At 42.1% G+C, this 23,046-nt stretch overlaps 1 protein-coding gene across 23 annotated transcripts in view; it reads right to left on the bottom strand.

Annotated features, from left to right (window-relative positions):
- RIMS1 (regulating synaptic membrane exocytosis 1) overlaps window positions 1-23,046 on the bottom strand; it is a 625,149-nt gene that overhangs the window by 59,056 nt on the left and 543,047 nt on the right. The gene's annotated exons all lie outside the window — the stretch shown is intronic.

Here is a 23,046-nt window from a genome sequence, read left to right as displayed (position 1 = left end):
TTCTGTAGATCATTGTGAAACCCCACTGAAGAAAGGATTTCTCTTTAGTTCCAGATCAGGGGTGGGGAACTGACGTCTTCACACAGCCGACAGGTCTGAGCCCTGATTGGAGGGAAGGGACACCCTTCACCATTTTAACTCTCAGTGTTGGGAAGAGCTGCCAGAACTGAGCCATGCTGATAGCAGAGAAACCAGGCAGTGTAGAGAAATGACACTCTTGGAAAGAGACAATTACACACTATAGAAGGATATGCTTTTTTCATATTTCATGGCTGAGGTTTACAACCACTTTAATGCCGGGTAGCATTCCAAATGCAAACAAGCAATGTTTGATAAACAAGTCATAATTGTGTATATAGAGTTTTATGATCCTTTGAGACTGTTTAAAACTCTGACAAAGTGAAACGTATATCTGCAAATGCTGTTTATAGCTGTTCTTTTATGTATGCGTTCTGGCAAAAGGAAGGTTTGGGATGTTTAATAGCATCTGCTGTCCAAGTAACTCAGAGGGGGAAAGAACAGACACAGAATTTGATGTATATCAGCTAGTGACTATATAAAGTTCATAGTGGCAGCTGTGGTCCTTTGTACAGTTTAAATTTGAAGTGTAAATAGTACATGTTGGGAAATGTAGTCCACTGGCAGATACATACCATGTCTTAGTACAAACAAAAAAGGTTGAAATCATAGATTTAGTGGTGTAAGGATCTGTGTTATAGACAGGTGCATAACTTTTAGAGAATGACACCAAGAGTATAGTTATTGCAAGGTTTGTGCACATCACAGCTTCATGCCTTTATTCAAAGCTGCAAATCGTTTGGATTTACTTAAAGCTGACTTTTATTTAGAAATTAATTTTTTGTAGGAGTAGACTCTGCCTGTCAATTTTGGAAAAAACCCTTTCCTCTTCTATTTTTTTTCAATGAATACTTCTTTTAGTGCAAGTACAGTGCAGTGTACACTCCCTGTCTATTCCCAACAATCAAGATGAAGGACAAAAACTTCCGTTCTTGGGTATTTCACAATAAAATAATTGCCATTTAACTTCTCACTGCTGCTGATTTGCAAAAGAACACATGCATCATCCTCTCACAGTGTGCAGAGAGGAAAGTAATTGGCACTGCAGCTGGCTCCTAAACTATAAAATATCTGACTTTATATTGATATTGGAACTATACTGACATCAGCAGACTTAAGTTCATGGAAGAGGGAAAATCCTAAAAAAGGTCAATTCAAGTTTCTGCTGTCCATCTTTTGGGGAATCTGTGTCTATGTGGTCTCTATATAACTAACAAAGTGAAAGTGATAAGCTAAGTACAGATGTCTGTTTTGTAGCTACTTCTTCTTCCTAATAATAATGTGCTGAACACCACCAGTTCGATTTGCACTAGAACTTTAGAACATAGAAAAAGTTTGGACCCGAACAACAAACCTTATTAAAGTCTATGGGCCCGAACTTAAAAAATCAAAAGTCGCCATTTTGAAGGCTTATATACAAGTTATGGTACTGCCCTAGGGGACATGTAAAAATGCAAAAAAAATAAAAATAAATAAATATCATTTTAAAAGGAGCAGTGATTTTAATGCTGCTTAAAGTGAAACAATAAAAATGAAAAAAATATTTAAATATAGTGCCTGGGTGGTCCTTTTAGTAGACCTGTAAAGTGACACATCTGTATCGTGTATAGAACCTGATGCAGCAAAAGTCCCCATTTTAAAGGCTTATATACAAGTTATGGTGCTGCCCTAGGGGATATGTATAAATGCAAAAAAAAATTAAATATCATTTTTAAAGAAGCAGTGATTTTAATGCTGCTTAAAGTGAAACAATAACAATGAAAAAAAAATATTTAAATATAGTGCCTGGGTGGTTCTCTTAGTAGACCTGTAAAGTGGCACATCTGCACCATGTATAGAACCTGCTGCAACAAAACTGACATATAGAAAGGATAAATAAATTACATTTTAATTGATATTCCCAGCTGCATAAAATTGCCGGGAATACAAAAATGTTAAAAAAATGTAAAAGCCCGCTGACAGCTGATGACTCATCTATTGTTAAGGATGCAGTGGCTGGCATCTTTTTTACATTCAAAAATTATAGGTAAAGCACATAAAAATCCTAAATGAATGACATATTGCTGTTTTTTCTTCCTTTCTTTCAACTCAGCATTGATGATTTTCTGCAGCCTGTTTGCATCTTCCTTCTGTCTACATGCATGTACTTCCATGATGGCTGCACAACATTTGTTGAGTGGGTTTCCTAATAATGGACAACAATAGACCATGGCTGTGTAATGTGCATTGAAACAGTCATTTACAGTCTTCATTAGGAGAGTATGTGAAAGGAAAACAACAAAGAAACACAACTGGAAAACAGGGACAAACATACCCTGATCACCAAGTATGACTGTATTTTTTTTTTTTTTTTAATGCAGATTTAAATATATTAAAAATGACTTTTAAAATTACAATAATTAATAATTATATAATAATAATTAAAGCTTATAGGAGATGGCATTTTAGTGATCAAATTTACACAAAATGTAAGTCTACATTACACTACATTAGTAATAGCATAATGGAAAAATTGACAGGGGTACATTTATACATGTAGCCCATTTGACTGAGTTTTTGGCACATAAGCTTATTTGAACAACAAATCAAATTTGTTCAAAAGGTCAGTAATTTAGCAAAAGCCCTAGGTATGTAGATGGCTTTTTTCCTTTTTGCATCTTAATGCATCTTACAAAACAACTGTAAGGTCCCACAAACTTTCAGAAATCTACCAAGGTTCTCAAGACAGACAAGAACACACAATTAGTTCCACTAATAATGTACCATACTATAGTTGCAGTTCTATTTATTTTGGCCAAAAATACAATTGTTGACACTATGTGATTTGTAAAATAAAATAAGACGTCATTACTTCTTAGCTGTTTGACTTTTTTCAAGAACTTGCGAAGAATGATAAATGAGCCTCATTACTATGTTGTGTATGTTCTTATTATATAAGTTTATTTAGTTGGTTCATGCTGAAGACCACATATTTTTAAATGTTGTTAGTGACCGATATTAATAAATAATACAACATTATCACGTGAGCATGCATGTTTATGTCAGTGGCGACAGGAAATGGGAGCGCAGCCAGACACTGCCGGCACTGGAATGTCTCAAGAGAAACACACCATTTGTTTATGGCATTCAAATGTCAGCTATAATCTCAGAGCAATATTGGCATGATAGTGTTCAGTTCATGTCTCAGATACGCTTAGTACTACTACATAAAGTACATTTAGCTCCACATTTAGTGTCTAAAATTAAGGAGGCAGGCAGGATCTTTATTGCAGAAGAGATATGCAATGCTTACAGCCATCTGTAAAATATACACTGAGCTGCAATCTCTTTACTGTTTCCAATGTAAGTAACCACACTGAGACCAATGGTCATGTAAGCTGTCTGCGGGGGTGTAATTCCACCCATTAACCACCAATTTAAATACGTTTTTTCCAATGATCACCAATGTAAGAGGGCATTCTTCCCACTGATCATAATGTAAAAGGACATTCTTCCAAATGACTACCAAAGTAAACGTGCCTATTTTTACTGAATAGTAGTGCAAAGGAGACTTTCACCACTGATAACCATTGCAGTGTGGCTAATGTATCATTTACCTGTTTATGAAATCATTTATTTCAGGGGTTCCCTGTGACCTGAACCTTATTTCAAGGGTCCACTTTGGTAAAAAAAAAAAAAGTTAACAAAGGCTGATTTAAAGAGTTAGAGAAAAAGACAGGTTTAATTGTTAGGATAATATTATGTGTAAAGCCTGTCAGTGTGGCACATGTCAGAGTTGTGTTGAGATATCTTTATCCACTGCCCGCCCTGCCTATAGTCCAATAATGGCCAAGCTGCAGTGCGATCTGTCTCCCACTGTGTCCACCGGACATGGCGGATGACAAATCAGTGTACCAGGCCACTGCCGGTATGAGGTAATCGCTGTCACTAATCACAGCAGATCACATGGCAATAGTACAAAATAAATGGCTTTCCATTCTTAACCCTTCATTGTATACTATTGTGTTGATCTCTGTGATTGGCCAGGGTGATCACATGGTACAAACAATCACAGTGTATCTGTACCATGTGATATCTGTGGCCATTCACAGCTTCACAATAAGACAGAATGATTGGAATGGATGCCATTATTAAAAATTATTATTACTGTTATAAGCAATCATAGTGTGTAAAAAAAAGTTTTGATCACCATCCCAGAGTAGTACAGCATCACCATGGTAACACTGTACTGCTGTGGTCACAGTGTTAACAAAAATTGAAAAAAATAAAATAAAAAAAAGGAAACAATTGTAATAAAAAAGTTAAAAGCTTGGAAGAAAGAAGAGACAGAGGGGATATGATAGAAACTTTTAAATACATAAAGGGAATCAACTCGGTAAAGGAGGAGAGCATATTTAAAAGAAGAAAAACTACCACAAGAGGACACAGTTTTAAATTAGAGGGGCAAAGGTTTAAAAGTAATATGAGGAAGTATTACTTTACTGAGAGAGTAGTGGATGCATGGAATAACCTTCCTGCAGAAGTGGTAGCTGCAAATACAGTGAAGGAGTTTAAGCATGCATGGGATAGGCATAAGGCTATCCTTCATATAAGATAGGGCCAGGGACTATTCATAGGATTCAGATATATTGGGCAGACTAGATGGGCCAAATGGATCTTATCTCCCGACACATTCTATGTTTCTATGTAAAACAACCTTTTTTTTATTTTTTTATTTTTTTTTACATACTGTCACCAGTCAGTGTCCCTGAACCTGCCACACCAGTTATATAATGATGCAGTACTGCCCTGGGGCAATATGTAAAAAAAAAAAAAATAGTGAAAACTTTTTTTTAATTTCTTAATTTTCCAAAAAATTGTGGAAAAAAAAAAATACAAGTTCAAAAAACTTGCCATGCCCCTTGTTAAATACCCTGGACACTACTTTACAAAAAGGGGACATTTGAGGGGTATTTAAACTGTCCTGGTAATTTCAGGCATCAAAAAAAAAAGGACAGGCATCAGGATTGACTGGTTTTCAAATACTGTATATATATATATATATATAATAGTTTGTGGACTCTATAACTTTCCTACAGACTAAATAATATACACTGATTTGAGTTATTGTCACCAAAGAAAGAGGTGTATTATTTAATGCTATATTAAATAATACACCTCAGGAAGTACCCCCATGGCTAACAGAAGATAGACTTAGAATTAAACTAGAGAAACTTAACATAAATAAATCACCGGGATTGGATGGCTTGCACCCGAGGGTTCTTAAGGGAGCTCAGCCAGGTGATAGCCAGACCATTACTCTTGATCTTTAAGGATAGTCTACAGACGGGAATGGTGCCAGCTGATTGGAAAAAAGCCAACGTGGTACCAATATTTAGAAACGGGCTGAGATATATCCCGGGTAACTATAGGCCGGTCAGCCTAACATCAGTAGTCTGCAAGATTTTGGAGGGGATGTTAAGAGACTGTATACAAGACTTTAGTAATGAAAACGGTATTATTAGTAGTAATCAGCATGGATTCATGAAAAATTGTTCCTACCAGACCAATCTATTAACCTTCTACGATGAAGTGAGTTGCCATCTAGATAAAGGAAGGCCTGTGGATGTGATGTATCTGGACTTTGCAAAGGCATTTGACACCGTTCCCCACAAACGGTACATTGGTATGGACCATAGGGTGAATACCTGGATAAAGAACTGGCTCCAGGGGCGAGTCCAGAGGGTGGCGATAAATGGGGACTACTCTGATTGGGCAGGTGTGGAAACTGGGGTACTCCAAGGTTCTGTCCTGGGACCAATCCTGTTTAATTTATTCATAAACGACCTAGAGGAGGGGATATCTAGCACAATCTCGGTATTTACGGATGATACTAAACTAAGCATGCCAATATCTTCTATGCAGGATGTGAAAACCTTACAAGCGGACCTGAACAAAATAATGGGGTGGGCAACTACATGGCAGATGAGGTTTAATGTTGAAAAATGTAAAGTAATGCACTTGGGCGTCAGAAACATAAAAGCAAGCTACTCGCTAGGGGAGGCAACCTCTGGGTGAATCTAAGATGGAAAAGGACCTGGGGGTACTAGTGGACAACAGGTTTGGCAGTGGCATGCAATGCCAAGCCGCTGCAAGCAAAGCCAACAATATACTGGCATGTAAAAAAAAAAGGGGATTCACTCCAGAAATAAAGAGATTATTCTCCCACTCTACAAAACCCTGGTCCGGCCACACCTGGAGTATGCCATCCAGTTCTGGGCAACGGTCCTCAGAAAGGATGTGCTGGAACTGGAGAGAGTCCAGAGAAGGGCAACAAAAATAATTAGGGGAATGACTATGAGGAAAGACTACATGCATTGAACTTATTCTCTCTGGAGAAGAGACGCTTGAGGGGAGATATGATATCAATGTACAAATACTGTACTGGTGATGACCCTAGCATAAGGAACAAACTTCTCAGAGAAAGGGAATACAATAAGACACGTGGCCACTCACTAAAACTAGAGGGAAAACGGTTTAACCTTAAAATACGTAAGGGGTTCTTTACTGTCAGAGCAGTCAAGATGTGGAATTCTCTTCCACAAGCAGTGGTATCAGTGGGGAGCATCGATAGTTTCAAAAAACTATTAGATGGGCACCTTAAAGACCACAACATAAAGGGGTATACAATGTACGGTTAACAGCAAACACACACACACACACACATCATAGGTTGAACTGGATGGACTGATGTATTTTTTCAGCCTCACAAACTATGTAGCAGTATACATTTTGGCATACATTTATAAATAAAGATTTACTTGCAAAATTTTATAACAGAAATAAAGAAAAACATTTTTATTTTTTTCAAAATGTACGTTTTTTTTTTTTTTTTTTATTTAGCCAAAAACAAAATCCAGTGGTGATTAAATACCACCAAAAGAAAGCTCTATCTGTTTAAAAAAATTATGAAAATTTCATTTGAGTACAGTGCTGCCATTCAAAGTGTGAAAATTGGCCTGGGCAGGAAGGGGTGAAAGTGTCTTGAGGTGGTTAACGAAAACCTACAAGCAGCATTTGAGCGTTCTATCACCAATGAAAGTTGTTTTCAGAGTACACAAAATCAAGAGAGATCATTGTGTTTTTCACAGCACTTTAAGGGCCAATGTTAATGGGGTCTAGTGGAACCTGCCATTACCAATCAATCCAGTCAATAACACTCTATATTATAGAGCGCTGATCTGTTTACCTTTCCTTATACCAAGTGAATCAGTTTATAATAAGCATCACTTAATAAAGTGTCCATGCACCAGGACAGTTACGTATATTATATTATCATACTAATTCCCACAATGCCATAAAGTGATGTTGAACTGTGCAAAATATCATCAGAACTAAGTGCTGTTATGATCCACCACTGCCACACCACCAACTAAACTTGACCACCTACTTCCGGTAAGTCATACAAGTGCCTGTTTTAAAACAGGGAATTCGCCATCTGCAGCAGCTCTAGGACCTCTCTTTCATTCAAATTGGAGTACAATCACAGGTGACACACATGGAAGAAAAGGGAGCTTCACCATAGTGTAAAATTGTTAACTTTATTAGAAAAAAAAAAAAAGATAGGTAATCCTACTCACATTCAATAGTTCTATGCCTTGCACCAAGGATGTATCACATAATAAAATCACTTAATGCCAATTATAATGTGTTCCAGTATCTCCTTCATACATACTGCTGGCGAGTGTTCTCTTCCCGCTTGGTCCTGGGTACAATGACGTCACTTCTGGGAGTACTCTGCGTGATTACGTCACTTCCGATTCCACCCGATGCATTTCCTCTCACTGACGTTCTCAAGAGGTAAGTGGTGCTTACTATTATGCACAATATTTTTGGGTATTTATTTACCGATTTAATTGATTCACTTGGTATAAGGAAAGGTAACTAGATCAGCACTGTATAATATATCTTTTTGGTTAAATACCCAGCGCTTTATCCATACACAATATCCCAGTGCTGGCGACAATATAGAATATTAAAATCACTCCAGTCAGTTGCAAGTGTGGTCAAACTAATATTTAGTTAATGGGGCAATTTACTAAAACTAGAGCATGCAAAATCTGGGGCAGCTCTGCATAGAAACCAATCAGTTTCCAAGATTCTTTGTCAAAGATAACAGAACAAGCTGAAGTTATAAGCTGAGTGGCTACCATACACAGCTGCACCAGATTCTGAGTGCTCCAGTTTTAGTAAATCCCTCAGTGTGTCCATAATAACAATTGCCTATATTACGCAACAGCAACTAGAGCATGGGTGATCAACCTGTGGCTCTCCCAATCAGTGGCGGCCGGTGTGTTGGGGGCGCAGGGGTGCCGCCCCCCCATCCATGTGTCCGGCCCCCTAATCTGCATGCAGGGGCGCCAGACGCATTGGAGTTCAATGGGGATTTTTTTTTTTTTTTGCATCACCTGATTAGAGCCAGAGGCTCTAATAGGGCGATGCAAAGGGTGGACCCGGGGCGCAGAGCAGTGCATCCCGAGCCCACCCATTGTGTGACAATATTTAAAGAAAATTCGCTATTGTCACACCGATCCTCCTCCTGGCCAATCAGGAAGCGCGTCTGATACACGCTTCCTTATTGTCCGCAAGGGAAACCCCATGCCATTGGCCGAGGAGGAGACGGGAGCGGAAGGACTGGAGGAGACGTGCTGCCGGTCACCGGGACTGAGGAGAAGCCGCCCGCTGCTGCTGCTGCTCCAGGTAAGTAAGGGGGCACGCACGCTGATCTCTGCATTGGGGGCATGTATGCTGGTCACTACATTGGGGGCACGCACGCTGATCTCTGCATTGGGGCATGTACGCTGGTCACTACATTGGGGGCATGTATGCTGGTCAATACATTGGGGGCATGTATGCTGGTCACTACATTGGGGGCACGCACGCTGATCTCTGCATTGGGGGCATGTATGCTGGTCACTACATTGGGGGCACGTACACTGGTCACTACATTGGGGGCACGCACGCTGATCTCTGCATTGGGGGCATGTACGCTGGTCACTGCATTGGGGGCATGTATGCTGGTCACTGCATTGGGGGCATGTACGCTGGTCACTACATTGGGGGCATGTATGCTGGTCACTACATTGGGGGCATGTACGCTGGTCACTGCATTTGGGGCATGTACGCTGGTCACTGCATTGGGGGCATGTATGCTGGTCACTGCATTGGGGGCATGTATTCTGGTCACTGCATTGGGGGCATGTATGCTGGTCACTACATTGGGGGCATGTACGCTGGTCACTGCATTGGGGGCATGTATGCTGGTCACTGCATTGGGGGCATGTATGCTGGTCACTACATTGGGGGCATGTACGCTGGTCACTGCATTGGGGGCATGTACACTGGTCACTGCATTGGGGGCATGTATGCTGGTCACTACATTGGGGGCATGTACGCTGGTCACTGCATTGGGGGCATGTATGCTGGTCACTGCATTGGGGGCATGTATGCTGGTCACTGCATTGGGGGCATGTATGCTGGTCACTACATTGGGGACATGTACGCTGGTCACTGCATTGGGGGCATGTATGCTGGTCACTGCATTGGGGGCATGTACGCGGATCTCTGCATTGTGGGAATGGTATTCTGGTCACTGCATTGAAGGGGGCATGTATGCTGGTCTCTGCATTGGGGGCATGTACGCTGGTCACTGCATTGAAGGGGGCATTTACGCTGGTCACTGCATTAAAGGGGGCATGTACACTGGTCACTGCATTGAAAGGGGGCACGCTGGTCACTGTGCATTGAAAGGGGGCACGCTGGTCACTGTGCATTGAAAGGGGGCACGCTGGTCACTGTGCATTAATAGGGGCATGCTGGTCACTGTGCATTAAAAGGGGGCATGCTGGTCACTGTGCATTGAAAGGGGGCACGCTGGTCACTCTGCATTGAAAGGGGGCACGCTGGTCACTCTGCATTGAAAGGGGGCACGCTGGTCTCTCTGAATTGAAAGGGGGCACACTATACCTTAATTACTGAAGGCCCTTTTCACACTTTTGCGACCTCAAAGTCACGCAATTTTTTACAGTGTTTTTTGCCGCAAAGCAATGCCTATTACATTTTTCTGTTTGCGCCCCCCCAAAAAATTTTGAGCACCAGCCGCCAATGCTCCCAATTTTGCGGAACTGCAAGTCCCACGCATTGCAAGGCTGACAGTTACAAGCATGACTCCCAAAGTCAGAAGCATGATGGGACTTGTAGTTCTGCAACAGCTAAAAGGCCACAGATTGAGCACCCATGAAATAAAGTACCTAAGGCTGAAATATGAAGTATCGCACAACTTAGGCTGGGTTTTCCAACCAAAATGATACAGGACCCTTTTTTTTGGTCCGCGCTGGCATGGGTGTTCACTGATCTGATTCCTGTACCATTTCACAGTTTGCACTGCGATTTGCGAACCAATATCGGGGTTTGCAGACGGCAGTGTGAACTGCCTGCGAGTGACATGCAATGCGGGCACTAGAATCATGCTGGGTCTCGCATCGCACAAGTGTGAACCCAGCCTAAAAATTGGATTTTTGTACTTACCGTAAAATCCACTTCTCTGAGTTTGATGGACACAGAACTCCATAAATCATAACTAGTGGGTTATATCGCCTCCTCCAGGAGTAGGACTAGGCAGAACAATAAAAACCTGGTTACGCCCATGGGCTGTCCTCAGCTGGTATATAACCCCCTTCTCTGCTCTAGGTAATCAGTTTAGTAGAAAGCAGTATTAGAAGTATCAGAACTCCATAGAGGGGTGGGTGCTGTGTCCATCGATTAACTCAGAGAAAGAGAATCCCATTTTCTCTTTCGTTCATCGACGGACACAGCGCTCCATAAATCATAACTACTGGGATGTCCAAAAGCAGTGCCAAAAAGAAAATGAGGGGTGGGGAAAATAACCCAAGGCTAAACATAAGAGCCCTTAACCAGGATACAGGAGCCTTAAATGGGTCACAGGAGTCCCGTCTTAAAAATAAAGGTTTAAAGAAAAAACACCCCTCAAGAGGGAACAGCCCCTCTTAAACAGAAACCTGCAAAACTTTGCAGCCACAAGAAGCATCCGCAGATGCCAAAGTATCTACCTTATAGAATTTTGTAAAGGTATGCACGGACGACAAAGTGGCCGCCTTGAAAACTTGTGATATTGAACCCTAATGACGGAAGGCCCAAGAAGCACTCAGCGCCCGAGTAGAATGTGCTGTGACAGGGAAAGGTGGAACGTGACATTTAATGGAATAGGCCTGAGTCACCGTCTGTCTGATCCATCAGGAGATGGTAGCTGAAGAAGCGGCCAGCCCTTTTCTTGGTCCATCTGTAACCACAAAAAGCGAGTCTGACCTCCAAAAGGACTCAGCCAGATACACCCGAATCGCACAAACCACGTCCAAGGTATGCAAAACAAATTCCTTAGGATGAGCCGGCTTGGGACACAAGGAAGGCAACATGATGTCCTCATTAAAATGGAAGTCAGAGACAAATTTAGGCAGGAATGATGGACAGGGACGAAGAACCACTTTACCTCTATGGACCACTAAATAGGGATTGTGACAGGATAATGCCACCAATTCCGATACTCTGCGGGCTGAGCTAATAGCCACCAAGAATGTCATCTTCTGGGATAACATAGGCAAGGGAATCTCCTGAATATTCTCAAATGGAGGTTTCTGGAGAATCAAAGTACCAAATTTAAATCCCATACCAGCAAAAGAGACCATACAAGTGAAGCCAATTGTCGAACCCTCTGAAAGGTACGAACTAAAGAGTGCATGGCTAGGGGTTGCTGAAAGAAGATTGCAAGAGCAGACACCTGGCCCTTGATGGTACTCAAGGCCAATTTCTGATCAACGCCCAGTAAAAGAAATGTTAAGATGCGAGCCACAGAAAAGAATCAAGTATGAACGCTTATCGACTCACACCAAGAAATGTATGCTTTCCACGTATGCTGGTATATTTTGCTGGAAGATGACTTCCCCGCTTTCACCATAGTAGGGATCACAGATCCAGACAGATCTCTATCCCTCAGTACCTGGCTTCCATTAGCTAAGCCATTAAAACCAGCGACTGTAAAGAAGGATGGTAGATTAGCTCTTGGGACAATTGGTCTTCTCTGAGAGGAAGCCCCTAAGGGACATTTAGAGCCACCAGGATGATTGGAAGATCCTCACTCTTGATTCCTCACAGGAACTGGAGAAGAAGCCTTAGCCGAGGATGATACTTGCCCTTATCGTGGCCCTTGAACGCCTGCAGCGTCTATCAGAGGACCCCATGACCTCATCACGAACTTCAGTATCCTTCTGTGGAAGCTAAAGGAGCTTCATGTAAGACTGTGCAAACAAAACTGTCTTGAAGGTGGATACCACCAGACTCAGAACCTGTATGTAAAATGGGAGAGAGAACTATCTGTGTGACAGCAGCCGGTGGTGAATCATGGCCTATGATCCCTGAAGTTTGTGCATAGGAAGGATCACCCTGGTCAGAAATAGAATCAGACCTAGGTAAATCAATTCCATGGATTCCAAGACCTTAGGTAATTCAGACATCATCTGAATCTTTATTAATCTGAATTAAATCCACACATGGACCTAAAAAACCTGAAAAGAACAAGCTTTGTCCCCCTTTCTGGGTACCACCAAAATAAACATTTCACGGATCTCTTTGACGCTCACTCCACGTGGCTGGAAACCAGAAAAGATGTCCCCCCACCCCAATAATGGGTGAGGGCAGACCCTCTGCTAAAGGAGTCTTGTCTGCTGGTCCAGGGAAGCTACCTCTAGGCTCCCGGGAGAATATTTAAAATATCTATTTCCCTTATTCTCCATCCCAAAAGCACAAAAAAATTTCCTATGGGCTGCGAAGGAGGGCCCTCATCTGCGTGCGGCAAGGCTCCTTCCCTTTCCTTGACTGTGGCAGGAAGGTACTCTTCCCTCCCATTATACTCTTAATGATGTCATCCAGGGTAGCGCCAAACAAGTGATCTGCAGACCAATTCTTAAGCCACAGCATGCGCCTAATTATCACGACTAAAACAGAAAGTTTGGACAGCACAGGTGCTGTATCCAAAGCTGCATCACAAATAAACTGCAGCCCATGGACCAACTGGTCTGCTAAATCAACATAAGCAGTGGGGACCTGCTCACCCCCCAGGCCCTGGCGCAAAAGGCAAAGACTGGCCGCAATGCCGAACCAGCCATAGTAAACATGCTGCGTGCCACAGCCGCTGCTTTCTTTTCAGCCGGGTCCTCTACTGGGATCATGGTTGCTTTATTCAACCTGGAAACAGTAGGGTCCACCACTGGTGGACTAGCCCAAGTTACTCCTCAAAAGGGTAACGTACAGCAAAACGTTTGGGGACCACAAAAGGTAATTTTGGCTGTTCCCATTCCTTACAAGAAAACCCGTTTTAAGGCACATAAGGAAACACCTTTGGAGTACGATGCGACTTCTGCATACCAAATGACACAGCCATATCCATGGCTACATCAGCTGCATCCTCCATTTTTAAAGTCTCACGCACTGCAGTGATAAGTGCATCTACCAGCACTTTTTCATTAGTTGCGGTTACCATGGAGGAATCATCCTCACTATCGGATGGATCAGGGGGTGTGATATTAAATCCCCCTGGACCGGCCACGTCCACGGTGGCATCAGGCTCAGAATCAGATGAGACAGCCTTAGCAGGGGAAGGCAGGGGATGCTTCCTCCTGGGCCTTTGCCCAGCCACTTCCACCCGGGACACTAAGGACTGCAGGACCGCCGTCAATGCAACCATGGGAAGCTGTGACAATGGGTGGAATCACACCTCACTGCAGACCACTTATCCAGTTGCCTCTGGCTTATTAGGTGTGGCCTCCCTGAGCTGCTTAGTTAGGAAAGCAAAAAAACATCTTTCCTGGAAGTGTACAGGAACCCAGGGAGTTGTTGGAAAAAGAGTTAAAAGAGCCTGAACCTGCAACTGACTGAGTGAAAAAAAAACTTGACTACAAAGTCACATTTTTCGTTTTAAATTTCATCTTTCACCTTAGTTTCAAGTAGGGCTGATTGCTGTAGGCTATTATAGACATGCCTTATCAAATACAATTTAATAAACAGGGTAAAAATAAAAGACGAGGATTGTCCATTTTTCTGATGTTTATTGACAGACACAGCTCCTGATATTCATAACCATTGAGTTATACTGCCTCCTACAGGAGTAGGACACTAGGCAGAAAATAATTCTGGCTACACCCATGGGCAGTCCCAGGGGGTATACTCCCTCTCTTCTCTGCTATAGCCACTCAGTTTTGTTACAAGCAGTGTCAGGAAAATGATAACTCCACAGAGGGGTGGGTGCCGTGTCTGTCAATGAACATTAGAGAAATGGATTTTACATTAAATCAAAAATCACATTTTTTCTTTCGTTGATTGACGGACACAGCTCCTGAAGGTCATAACTATTGGGACGTCCCAAAGCAGTGTTAAACATGAGGGATGGGAACAACAAAAAAATTCCTAAGGCTAAACTTTAGCCAACTCAAGCAAACAACTGGAGCCCACCTGAAAAAAACAACACACCCTTCAGAGAGGATCAGGTCCTCTTAAACCGCAGACTGCAAAACCTTGCGGCCAAAAGAAGCATCCGCAGATGCCGACACATACACTTTATAAAACTTTGTGAAAGTGTGCACGGACAATCAGGTGGCTGTCTTGCAAACCTGCGTCACTGACCCCTGATGACGGAAAGCCCAGCAGTCACTGAGGGATAAAAAACAAATGAGCTGAGAAGGAAGGCCAATGTTTACAACAAGGTTTCTTGCCCTTAGTAGCCTGTGGAAAAAAATTACTCTCCCCCCCATGAGACCTTTAATGATGTTATCCAGGGTAGCTCCAAACAGGCGATCTCCTCGAAAAGGAAGATCAGTCAAGGCATTTTTTGAAGTCTGATCCGCAGACCAGCACTTGAGCCACAAAACACACTGAAGGACCACTGGCAAAACAGAGTGGCGATCCATGAAGGGAGCCGCATTGAAAGAGGCATTACAGATAAACTGCAGCCCCTGGACCAGCTGGTCTGCCAGCTCGGCAAAGGCAGGTGGGAGCTGTTCCCCCTCCATGTCTCGGTGTAGGAGCTTAGCCCACTCAGAGTTTGCAACACTAGGGCAATGGTGAATAGCGGCCTCATTGCCGAACCAGCCAGGGTGTACATAGTGCAGGCCACAGCCTCCGCTTCCAGGGAGCTGGATCCCTAAAGGCCTGGGACTTGTTAAACCAGAATCATGGTTGCCTTGTTTAATCTGGAAACCAGAGGGCTCACCACCGGTGGCACAGTCCACTTCTTAAAACTCCTCAAAGGGGGAAAGCCTAGTAAAGCGCTTAAAGACCCCACAGGGACGCTTTGGTCGTCCCCACTCTGTAGCGACAATTCTGTCAAAAAGGTGCCACTTTGTGTTAGTCTATCACATAAAATCTCCAATAGAATACCTTTTGGTTGTAACATGACGAACTGGAAAATTTTAAGGGGTATAAATACTTTTTCAAGGCACTGCATATATATATATATATATATATATATATATATATATATATATATATATAATATATTATATATTCATACACACACACACAATGCATTGTAATTTAATTTGATAACAGGTTTTAATATTTTTTACACATTTTTGATGTTGAATTAATAGTTTACTGACATATTGACATCTCATAACTATATCTTTTTTGTGCTGCAGTTTTAAAAATGTTCCCATTTGTGACAAGAAATAAAAAAGCACATAGTGCAAAAGGAGAGAAGAGAACTTTGTTTCACTCCAACTTTTGAGGGCTTCAAGAGACAAAGACCCCATCTCACAATTCTTATGGCTGTGCTCTTGAACCTCATAAAATACAAGGTTAATTATATTCAGAAAATCTGCCTACAACAGGTGAGCTAAATGGTTAGGGATTAAGGTTAAAGGTTGCTGGAAGGAAATGATCAACCCAGGGTAGCCATACTTTTTGAAATTTTGTTAAGGTATTAAACTGAATAGTCAAATGTTTTTTTTTTTTTCAAAAATCCTAAAACTCTGTTAGGTTCCATCTACACTTCTGCGACTTGTCATGCGGCTTCAATTTGCAGCAACTTTAAAGTAGTTCCTGCACTACTTTGGTCCGACTTTCATGCGTCATGAGATTCAAAGACCTCAATGTAAACCCACAAAAGCCACATTAAAGTTGCATCGGCATAATATAGATTTGGGTGCGACTTGTCAAAAGAATTCTGGCAATGAAAAAAAAATGAAAAGAAAATGGTGTGTGGCCCCAATGCATATCAGGCCCTTTGTGTCTAGTATGGATTTTGAGAGGAAACCCATGCTAAAATAAAATGCAGAAACAAAACCCACCCCCCCCTCCTGAACCATTCCAGTCCACATGCCCTCAACATGGGGGGGATGCTTTGGGGAAAGGGGGCTCTGCCCCCAAAGTACCTTGTCCCTCTATTGATGGGGGCAAGGGCCTCTTCCCCACAGCCTTGGACAGTGGTTGTGGGGTTCTGCGGGCGAGGGGCTTATCAGAATTTGGAAGCCTCCTTTAACAAGGGGGCCCCCAGATCCCGCCCCCCATGTGAATGAGAATTGGGTACATAGTGCCCCTACTTATTCTGAAAAAAAAAGTGTAGTGTAAAAAAATGACAGTCAAATGGCAGTTTTTGACAAGTCCTTCATTAAAAAAAAAAAATGTCCCCCGCTGTAGATCCATCATCAATTATGCTGGCCGCCACCACCGCCAACCCAAGAAAAAAACCCCTCCAGCCCCAACAAAGGCTCCCGCCGTCTGCCTGCTCAACCATGTGACAGCTCTTAAATAACTAAGGGGTGAGGCCACTGCCCCCTTGGCACATGACTGACACATCATGTCCTTGGTAGATGATTTCACAAGGGGAGTTATCCTAAGATGGCCCCACTCCTTAGTTCTTTAACCACTTGCCGACCGCCGCACGACTATCTACGGCGGCGGTCAGCCCCTCACAGGCAAAGTGACGTAGGTCTACGTCGCTCGCCTGTGAGGGTTTAGGGAGCGAGCGCGCGCCGCCGGAGGCGCGCTCCCGCTCCCGCGTGGTCACGGACCCCCCCGCGCGCGTGACCGGCGGACCCGATCGCCGCCGGCCACTCTGCGATCGGCGGGGGAGAGGGAGATAGTCAGGCAGCTTGTGTAAACAAGCTGCCTGTCATTCTCCTCTCTGTATGAGAGCTGATCACATGGATCTACTATGTAGATCCATTGATCACTCTGCATACAGTTGAAGCCACAGCCAATCACAGTTAGAATCACGCCCCTAGGGACACACACAGCCCCTCCCTCTCAAATAAAGTTAACCCCTTCACTACCAGTGCATTTTTACAGTAACAGTGCATATGTATAGCACTGATTACTGTAGAAATGTCACTGGTAACCCCAAAAGTGTCAAAAATGTCAGTCAAGGGTCCGATCTGTCCGCCGCAATGTCGCAGTACCGCAAAAAAAATCGCAGATCGCCGCCATTACGCGTTAAAAAAAAAAACAACAAAAATGACAAAAATCTTTCCCTTTGTTAGTAAACGCAATAACTTTTGCGCAAACCAATCAAAATACGCTTTTTGCGATTTTTTTTACCAAACATAGGTAGCATAAAACAAATTGGCCGAAAATATTAAAAAATTTTGATTTTTACATTTTTTTTTGGGGGAATTTCATATAAAAAAAAGGGAAAAATATTGCTATTTTTGCAAAATTTACGCTCTTTTTTTGTTTATAGCGCGTGATCAAAAAATCGCACAGGTGATCAAATACCACCAAAAGAAAGCTCTGTTTGTGGGAAAAAAAGGACGCCAAATTCGTTTCGGTACAGCGTCGCACGACCGCGCAATTGTCCGTTAAAGTCACGCAGTGCCGAATCGCAAAATGCCCTCTGGTCGTTTAGCAGCCAAATCCTCCGGGGCTTAAGTGGTTAAGAGCTGTCACACGGCTGAGCAGGCAGATGGCGAGAGCCCTTGTTGGGGCTGGATGTTTTTTTTTTTTTTCCTTTTTTTCGTGTTGGCGGTGGATGGCATAATTGACGATGGATCTACAGTGGGGGACATTTTTTATGTTTGATTTTTTTAATAAAGGAAATGTCAAAAACTTGAGCTGTTTTTATTTACTTTTTACAATTTTTTTTGAGTGAGAAGGGGCGTGATCTTGGGGCCCCCTTGTTAAAGGAGGCTTCCAGATTCCAATAAGCTTGCTGCCCGCAGACCCCCACAACCACCAGCCAGGTTTGTGGGGAAGCGGTCCTTGTCCCTATCAACATAGGGACAAGGTACTTTGAGGGGGAGCCCCCCCGCCCCAAAGCACCCCTTACGTTAAGGGCATGTGGCCTTGTATGGTTCAGAAGGGGGGCCACTTGCTCGCCCCCCCCCCTTTCATGGCCTGCCAGGCTGCATGCTTGAAAAAGCATTGTCTAGTATGGATTTTGAGGGGATCCCATGCCCTTTTTTTTTTTTAAAAAAAACATTTTTTTTTTTAATTATTTCTCATTGCTGGCACTCTTTTTCTTACATTCAGCTGTCAGTGAGGAAGCCGGCTCGGCCCCACAGCAAACAGCTATTCTTTACACAGAATTTTAATCGGTTGATCAATTTTCAACCGACGCAAATTCAAATCGTTCAAAATGTGGAATTCGTTAGAAAATAAAGAAACCAAACTAATTTTTGGTTCTGCAAATGTCTAACAACTTCGTAGAGCACAAACAAAACGATCACATTGGTCAAAGCCAAAGTCCTATCAAAGTCGCACTCATCCAAAGTCACATCAAAATCACATCAAAGTCGCATCCAGTCACAGTGAAAAGTTGCAATGGAATGGACCCTAACTCAGTTACTGCTTTTAGGTTCATTTATGGATGAAGAGGAGGTTTACTATGCTTTCGCAGTAACCCTTTTGGCTGAAATGAGAGTATGTATGACCAGTTAAAATTGGTCCCTTGTGCATGCTTTAGGTTTTTAAATAAGTCTTTATGGAAGGATTCGCCCCTTACAAAAGATAGGTTATTATACCTAGATATATTTAGCCTAAAGTCTGATAGACCTCCCTTCCTCCTATTTAAAAGATAAAAAGATGCAGTCAAATGCTTGAAACAAATTAGGTGGCAGGAAGCATGGTATATTGCCACAAATGACATAAAGTAATTATATACTATAATTGATTACGGTGTATCCAGACAATATAAGGTGCCCTGAAAGATAGGAGGGTGATGGATGAAAGACATGATTTTTTTGATTGAGGAGAGTGCTAAAAAAAAAACACATTTAGTTTTTTGGGAATTCATTATAGACAACGGGGGGGGGGGGGCAGCCATGGGCTGTAAATCTGATCCCTCATATGCAAAAATATTTATGGGAGCATGGGAACAGGCTTACATTAAACACAAATTGGGGACTGAGTCCATTCTTTGGAAGTGTTTCATTGATTATGGTGTGTTTATTGGAGGAGAAACTTCTGAAATGTTACAGGGCTTGGTTGTCTCTCTTAATGCATGGAATGGAGTCCAGAATTTACCACTGTCTATAGCCAATCAGAGGTAAATTTCTTTGACTTAACTACTGAGATTGTAACTGGGGCAGTTACCACTTGAGTCCTCCAAAACAAAAAGTATGCTTGTAATGGGTTTATGCTGGTTAACAGTTGTCATTTTAAACAACGGATAGCAGCAACCCGTAAAGGACAGTTTCTGAGCTAGGAGAAACTCCACGCAAAAATCTAGAGTACATAAAATAAAACGTTTTAAGAAAAAAATTCTGGAGAACAAAGTATGATGTAGGGATGGTAGAGAAAGCTTACAACCATACCATAAAAATTTAGAGGAAAGATTTACTTACATAGAACTTTAAGTGATATTAAACCTTCAGGTTTTTTTTTTTAATATTCAAATAAACATGTCTATACTTACCTGCCCTATGCAATGCTTTTGCACAGAGCACCTCCAATCCTCTTCTTCTGGTGTCCCCCGCCAGCATTCCAGGCCCCTTCTCTTCAGTGGGTGCTCCCAAGGAAAGCCACTTTCTATGGGGGTACCCGTGCGTGCTCACTCCTGTCCATTGACACAGACAGCGGGACTCCTGTGTCACAGCATTTGATTGCCATTAGTTCCCACTTCTAACAATCTGCCCAATGAGGAGGGAGACAGCGGTGGGAGCAACTGCTCTCGTGCACATTGCTGGATTGGATCAAGCTCAGGTGAAGGGGAGGGGGCTGGAGCACAGAAGGTGTTTCACCTAAATACATAGAATGCATGAAGGTGAAAAAACTTAAGGCTTTAGAACCACTTTAAAGGGGTACTAAAGAGCAGGCAGGCAATATCTTCTGTAATAAAAGAAACCTACCTGCTTGCTTGCAGTTTTTTATTTCAATATTTTTTTCTTGAAAAGTTTTCAAGACAGAAAACCTGCAACTTCAGGTGGCATAGAGCAGAGCAGGAAAACACAAGGGTTAGCCCTGCAGGGCACACCGATGTTAATACATGCAAAAGTATTTGAAGTAAAGTCTATTATGTATAAGCAAATGTTCATAGTACTGTATCTCTTCTGGGATTAGAGCAAAGGTCAACATCATCATTAATATTGTACCAGATTGTTCAACACTGCCAAGCATTCTCAAAGGAAATCAGTGAGTCAGAGCGAAGAGCTAATAGTCTTTCAAAAGAGTAGATTGAGTGAACTATAGTTATCACCTCTGAGAAATTGGGTGTCTGCTCCCTTTTCTAGTGTCTGGTGATCGTAAGTCAAGCAGCCAGCAAAATGCTAGTGACTATACTGCAGTAAGTAGTAGGGAAGTCATCTATCCCTAGGTTTAGGATTGCTAGATCTGGTTTTGGGCTAGTTAGAACCCCAGTGACACTGAAAAGGAGTCAGAACACACTCCGCCAGAAACTTTCTAAATTCTTACATGACCATAGAATGTGAAATAGGTTGCCAACCTGGCCACAGCTTCGAAAGAAAAGAGGAGATCCGCCCGAGGAGAAGTGAGCTATGCGGTACGGAGTTAGGTATCATGGAGTTACAATTTTTTGCGTGAGTTCCCAATGATTACCCCACGGTCACAGGTATACACCTTATGCTCTATGCTCCTGAGCTTAGCATCAACATAGAGATCATTCGCATTACAAAGATAATACTGTATAAAGACCAACTGGTGAAAGTCAGGTGCGGTAGAAACACATCAAAAACATCAATGGGTATCTTAACATCAATAAATAATAGGGCAAGCTCTTTATAATTGGCAATGATTTCCCAGGTTTGTAGTGAGGCTTTACTGGTAGTAGGGAGTATCTAAAGTTAAACGAGACCTCTTAGTCAAGGTGGCCGAAATCTGGTCCCAATCCTTAGGGAGCAGAAAGAGTACCAAGTAGATCTTTCATTTGGAAGTATATAAGAGAGATGCTTGTCATTGGAAGGACACCGATTGAGAATATAAAGCAGAAATTAAAAGAGAAGTATGAGGTTAGTTAAAAAAAGAAAAAAATATACTCACCTAGGTGGATGTAGCATTGGTCCCCCACTGTTTCTAAAACTGAGAACTGAGCGATCAAAGACTGCTGATTGCTTGGTTCTCATTCTTCAGTGAGCAGACAGCTCAGCTCTGCTCTTCCAGCACTCACTGAAAGGCTGTGGAGGAGGTGGGAGCGGCTGCCTCTGTCTCTCAGCAGCTTGCTAAGAGGCTTAGCCAGCTGCTGCTCCAGGCATCTGGGTGGATCCCAACTGTGAAGCCAGGATCTTTCCGGGAACCTGGAATGGATGAGTGAGAATGGGTCACAGGAGTGCAGAACAAACTGCCCTCCTGTGATTCATGAGAGAAGTAGGGCCAAAAAAGCTTTAACCATACTTCTTCTTTAAGCCTGGATAGGCAATGTTACAGCTACAGAATGTTTTAAAAGATATATTATGAGGCGCTGCTACTGGTTGATCACAAAAACAAATAATTAAAGTTGGATGTTTGCTTCATACAATCATACAAATATAAGATAAATAAATAAGAAACCACATCTAAAAAATGTGGTCATGCAATTGTGAAATAAATATAATTAATTATGAAAATAAAGGGTGAATATTGTATGATAAAGTGCTTGTGCAAAACCGTGCTCGATAGCGGTGTATACAAAATTATTGATTATACCATCAAGGAAGTGAAAAGGATCAATGTGTTGTGTACTATGTAGTATGCATCCACTGTGCCAAAAATCATATAAACAATGATTACTAATGGTGATGTATAATTAGTGTCCATAATAATTGTGCCAGGTGATGTAATTTCTTTCTTCCCATGTTGGTGCAACAAATCGCTGGTCCGCCACCTTTTAAACAGTGGCCACTCACCAGAAACACTCAGGCCATTAGGACCTGTAGTACGTGTAGTATTCCTCACTTTATGGGGAGCAATTCCTTCTAGGAGTATGTCAGGATCCTATGCAGTCCACTGGTACATGTTTCTCAAAAGAATATTAGTTGTCAGTAGTCATCACGATATTGACCATTTATTTTCATAATTAGTTATAATTATTTCACAATTGCATGATAACATCCATTTTATAGATGTGGTTTCTTATTTATTTATCTTATATTTGTATGATTGTATGAAGCAAACATCCAACTTTAATTATTTGTTTTTGTGATCAACCAGTAGCAGCAGCGCTTCATAATATATATTTCCATTCTTTATTGAAGTATTCCCCACTTAAATTGAAGGCAGCTTACATAGGACATCCTGACCTAGCAGGGAGAGGCGCCTTACTCCTTATCCCTATAAAATGTTTTGAAAGATGTTAAGGTGAATATATGTTTACCACATTGTACAGTAGATAGAAAATGTTGGAGGTTTTGAAAAATAGATTTAATGTAAATTTTTGTGTTTCTCTTAAGGTAGAAAAGGGTAATATTGCGAGAATTAGATCCTTGACACAAGGCG

The sequence above is a fragment of the Pelophylax lessonae genome (genome assembly GCF_965119305.1).
Source record: "Pelophylax lessonae genome assembly, chromosome: 3".
In the NCBI taxonomy this organism is placed as follows: domain Eukaryota; kingdom Metazoa; phylum Chordata; class Amphibia; order Anura; family Ranidae; genus Pelophylax; species Pelophylax lessonae.
The sequence above is the reverse complement of the archived record's forward strand: the minus strand, read 5'-3'. Positions and strand labels throughout refer to the sequence as shown.